Below are 5349 nucleotides of genomic sequence, written 5' to 3' on the forward strand. Positions count from 1 at the left end.
CCCCCCCCCCCCCCCCCAGCTCTCCAGCACTGCGCCAGTGAGTTTCTAAATAGGCCATTTCCACTGACCTGTATGCACAGACTCAAGTGTTTCTTCAGTCAAGGGGGAAATTAACGGTTCTTTAACCAAGGTGCTCTTTGAGAGTTATCTGCCCACTAATTAATAACTTATTCCTTGGGCAGTGAAAAACTTGTGATAGTTACTGAAGAGTAGCAACAGAAAGAAAAGTCTGAAAAAATACAATTGAGTTCCATAAAATAAATCAATATGATAAGTCACCCAATCATAATTTGACATCATCACAGCAGGTGAACACTGTTTGGGTTAGCTGTCTGACCCTCATCCCAGGTACTAAAGTACTCAAAACCCAATAACAGTGCTACCAAATGTTTCCTATCCCTGAACATGTTCAGCAATTTGGGCTTAGATTAAGAATGGAAGAAGATGGGAAATGCCTCTATTTTGGTGTGGGCATTAGAGTCCCCTTATTCAGAAAGTGTCTTTATTTGCGTTGTCCTTCTCCTTCCTCATTCTGTGCTGTGGGTAGTTTGCTGGCAACGCCATCTCAAGGCCGTCTATAATAGAATGTGTATCAATGGCAACAGCAGGTGTTCTGGTAATGAGAGGAAAAGCAGGATGACCCACCTTTTGAGAAGATCCAATTCTTTGTTTCTTTCCTGGCAGAGTTGGCCCCACGCTGATGTCCCCCCTTGTGAGCAGGATGGCGTTGCAAATGATGACAGCACTTCCTGGTGGATGGAATTTTGGGCAAAAACAGCTTTTTTCTTCTTTTGGCTCAGTATTACAAAGTGGATCAACTTGCCCTTAATTATGGGGCCAAGAAGGTTGAAGGACCATTTTGGTTTTTTCCTGGATTGGCCCTTTGGGTTCCAGAAAACCATGACAAGTTCTGGCTTAGGATTTACTCACCGACCCAAAAGAGGTTCTTCCTCCCTGCATGTTTCTTCCTTACTGTTCTCCACGTGCCAGCATGCCTCTACCTCTAAGCCCGTGTTTCTCAACCATGTTTATCCAGGTCCCCCCTGGGGATGATTCTGTGAGGGTACTTCAAAAAGTTGATGAAAAGATTCTTATCTTTTTCCTTTTTGCTACTGTCCATCAGCTGATGTTATTTTGCTGAGCTTGACTTTATGAAATTTGTATTATGAAATCAATGCATATTTTGATTTTTTTTTCTCCTACCACACACATCTCCCCACCCCAACTTATCCCACCTTGAGAATCACTGCTCTGAATCAGCATTCTCGACCTTGCCACCTGACAGACCTCATACGAAATGTCCAATAATTCCCTGAAGGGTATGAGGACCCAATCTGAGAAACTGCATGAAGAGTTAAGCACAATTGGTCTTTATTTGGTGCCAGTGGATCAGAGGCACAAGTGCAGATGCCATGATCATGTAGCAACACTCTTAAGATTGTCATCCAGGTAATCCTGAACAAGTGTATATTAATTTGATTTATATTACCAGCAGAATTAAAACAGTGTAAAACATTATTGTAGAAAACTTGCAGCCCCTTCCCCCATGAGTATGTCTGTGAAAGGAGCCAAATTTGAGAAACACTGTCCTGTGTGACTCTTTTTATCCCCCCACACTTTGAAAACTTAAAAATCCCTTATCATGGAGTTTAAAGATTTTTTCTAGAATTGCAAGAGAAGTTAGTTAAATTTCTTCTGTGGTCTATGTGAAAACAGTTAATTTGTTTTTTGGGGTTTTTTTTTTGTCCTTTTTGAGACCGGCTGCACCGCGCTCAGCCAGCGAGCGCTGTGAGCACACCGGTCATCCCTATATAGGATTCGGACCTGCGGTGGGAGCGCTGCTGCACTCCCAGCGCCGCACTCTCCCGAGTGCGCCACGGGCTTGGTCCCAGTTAATTTGTTTTCTAATAAAGAAGTACTTACAGGGAACTCAGTGATTTTTGTCCCATTCTACCCATGTTCTGAAGACCTTAAGGAATGGTATTAATGTGAAATACATTGACAAAATACTTCATGTTTGTCTCTGCCATTAAATATACATGCTGCTGTCACTCCTTGAGTACAAATGGTTGGTTTTTAAAATTTCATATGGAAATGACAATCTAGTATGTCAGCACTAGCCTACCAACTAATGTTTAGAATTCAGTAAGTCTCTTTCACTTTGTATTCCGTCTTTCCATTTCCTACGTAGTACTCTTCACTTTTGGTGTCTTTCCTTTCGGGCTCTAGCCATCTCTTCAACCAGGATTACTGCAGATGACTGAATGCCACCTCTGGAGGTTATGCATAGCCCCTGATTCACTCTAGACTGCTTGCCTGCACTTTCACACTCCTGTGTCCTCGCTTTGTTTCCTCTTGAGATGCTCTTCCTTCTCTGTTCCAGTTTCAAATCCCGTGTTCTCCAAGACCTGATTTACAGACTGTGCCCTTTATTCCACTCCTGTCCTCAGTGACTTTTGACTAGAAGTCATTGCTCCCTCTCCTGTAATCCAGAAGCACTGTGCATATAGGTACTTTACAGCTGTTATCAGGCTATATAGTAGTTAGCCATCTGCATTAGTCCCTTGCCAGATTCAGAAATACCCAAAGACAAGAACCTTGACTTAACCTTTGTAAACCGTATTTCTAGCATAGAAGTTCTGTTTTTATCAAAGCAGGACTTGTTCGTGCGTGTGCTTTAAAAAGCCAGTAGAGGCTGGCCAGTTTAGGGTGCAGCCTTGTAACACCAAAGTCAAGGGTTCAGTTCCTGCACTGGCCAGCTGCCAAAGATAAAAAAGCCAATAGTATCAACAGTCTTTTCTGCTCCACCCCTCCCAAACCCGTTTATCAGTTTCGTGGGTATTTAAGCCTATTTAAAAACATAGCAGAATGTGTTACATGTACAGAATAGTGTATAGAATGCATAGTTCTATTTGACACTTATCTACCTCCTAGGTTAAGAAATAAATGACATATAGAGAGTGTTTCTAAGGTACTGATAAAGTGGCTTAGAGGCCCATGGACTCCTCCCCAAGAGCATCCCCGCCCCTCCACAGAGGTAACCACTAGTTCATTTGTGCAGTAATTATTCTGATGCTTCTCTTTATAGTTTTACTCCCTATAATATCCCTAATTTTACTCTTGAAAAGCAGTAGTGAGCACCAACCTAGCTGTGTAAGGAAAAGGCGACATTATCACGATTAATGAACAATCCCGAGAGAACATAGGCTGTATGCTGAGTCATGGACTGGCTTCAGCTTCCCTGGGAGTGTCCTAAAGACAGTGGTGGTTCCGAGTGAGTTTGGAAACACAGGGCACCCCATGATCAGTGAAAGAATGACAGGACCCGAGCTGACAGTTCACCGGAGAAGTTCCGCTTTATTTGAGGGTGAAGCATACATTTATAGAGAGCTGAGTTCCGGGAGAGGGTGGTTAGTACGCGAGGCAGTGGCTGATTGGTCAGAAGGGTGGGTGATGATTTTGATAGGCCATACTTTTGGTGCCAGCGGGAATGTTAGGACCCGGAAGAGAAGCCGGAAAGGCGCCATGTTTTAGGGAATGTCTCCTTTGGGGTTTTATGGGGCCCTACATTCCTCCCTTTTTCCTCTATTGGGGGGTAAGGTCGTCGAGGTCTTCGAGCTACTTCCTGCTGGAGAGGGGCGTTGAGAGAGGAACAGGGAGGAGAAGGAAGCCCTTTATTATGCCCCAAAGGAGAGTGGTAAATAGGGTGATTTCAAGTGGGGAGAAATACATGAAGGTCCCTTGGAGCCATAAGTCAGCCATCTGCTGTGTCCAGTGGGTGTAAGAGGTTGCGGGAGAGATCATCCAGGCATCTGCAGCTATGGTGGTTAGGAACAAGCACCATCAGTGACTTCAGTGCGTCAGGCGTTCTGCAGAGGAGTGAGAGGGGTCCTCCATGGCCAACAGCTGGTAATTTCTTTTTTTTTTTTTTGGTCCTTTTTGAGACTGGCCGCACCGCGCTCAGCCAGTGAGCGCTGTGAGTGCACCAGTCATCCCTATATAGGATCCGAACCCGTGGCGGGAGCACTGCACTCTCCCAAGTGCACCACGGGCTCGGCCCAAACAGCTGGTAATTTCTAAGTAAAAGCTGGTTAAAAGGCTTGGAATGCAGGGTAAAAAGAGGCAGGCTATTAAAATAATAGTTAGAGGTCCTACGACAGGCCATACCCAGGTTAGGAGAGGATTTTGGAGAAAGGAAGAAAAGGGGTTAGAGTTGGACATGGCCCGGAGGCTAGAGGCCAGATCAGTGAGTTTAATGATGTTAGTTTAATAACAACATTCCTCTCCGAGGAAGATGCATGTGCCTCCCTTTTCGGCGGTGAGAAGGTCTAGTGCTCTGCGGTTTTGGAGAGTTACCTTAGCGAGGGAGGTAACTTGCCTTTGTAGGGAGGAGAGGGACTCAGCAGTGGAGGTTAAGGCTCCTTCAAGTTTAGTGTTGATGTCTTTAACTGTCTGTATAGGGGAATTTATGAGCCTCTTTTTGTAGTATCATGCTACTGGGGCGAAGGAGGGGCCACACGTCTGTCCCAACACACCCAGGGCTTGTCCATCCTTTTCATGTACGTAAAGGGAGAAGGGTTTAGTGAGGTCAGGCAGGTGTGTGGGGGGGGCCACAACTAGGGCCTGATGGAGTTTTTGGAATGGCTTATCTGGTGAAGATGACAGGGGATTGGAGAAGAAGGCATCTTTTAAGTCTAAAACTGAGAAGTAGGCGGTAGAGGCTGGAACCCGATTGGTCGAGCCAGCAGAGAGTAATTTGGGATCCACGCTCTAAAGTATCCCACTAAGCCCAAAAAGGNAAGGAAGAGCGGAAGGGTTAGGTGTGGCAGAAGATGGCGGAGCCGGTGAGGCAGAAAATGGCTGGCGGAAGAAGATGGCGGTGGAGTGGGTTGTGGGGATTGGGGGCATACGGAACTGCAGGAGGAGGGGGTCTGTACGGAGGAGGTTCGTCCGCAGGGTCAAAACCATCAGAAGTAGGGAATGACGGAGGTGGCTAGGACAGAGGGGGTTTGGAAGCAAGGAGAACCTGGGAGGGAGAACAGGTGAGACAGAGAGAGGGATTTGGGGCAACATAGGGAATCTCCTTCCATTTTCTCTGGTGCTGGCAGAGGTTTCAACAAATCTCGGAGAATATCAGGGTCTAGTGTGCCTTCTGGTGGCCATTTGTTTTGATTATCTAATTGGTATTGGGGCCACTCTTGTGTGCAGAGCTTCAGGTTCTAAAGACAAAGTGTTGAGGTTTTTTATAAGACATTGAAGGGGGGAGTCCGCTAAAGGCGACAAGGGGGAAGCTCCCATGTTCAGGCAGGACGGGGAGAGGAAGGCAGGGAGGTGGAGAAGAGAGAATCC

The 5349-nt window shown here is 46.0% G+C and overlaps 1 protein-coding gene across 1 annotated transcript in view; it reads left to right on the top strand.

The window, feature by feature from the left end:
* Positions 1 to 1518, top strand: part of GLRX (glutaredoxin (thioltransferase)) — an 8726-nt gene extending 7208 nt beyond the window's left edge. Inside the window, exon 3 of the mRNA XM_008594634.1 lies at positions 685 to 1518. The gene's annotated coding sequence lies outside the window, so the exon portion shown is untranslated. The remainder of the gene's footprint in view (positions 1 to 684) is intronic.
* Positions 1519 to 5349: the final 3831 nt, after the last annotated feature.

The sequence above is a fragment of the Galeopterus variegatus genome, unplaced genomic scaffold (genome assembly GCF_000696425.1).
Source record: "Galeopterus variegatus unplaced genomic scaffold, G_variegatus-3.0.2 Scaffold11216, whole genome shotgun sequence".
Classification (NCBI taxonomy): Eukaryota; Metazoa; Chordata; class Mammalia; order Dermoptera; family Cynocephalidae; genus Galeopterus; species Galeopterus variegatus.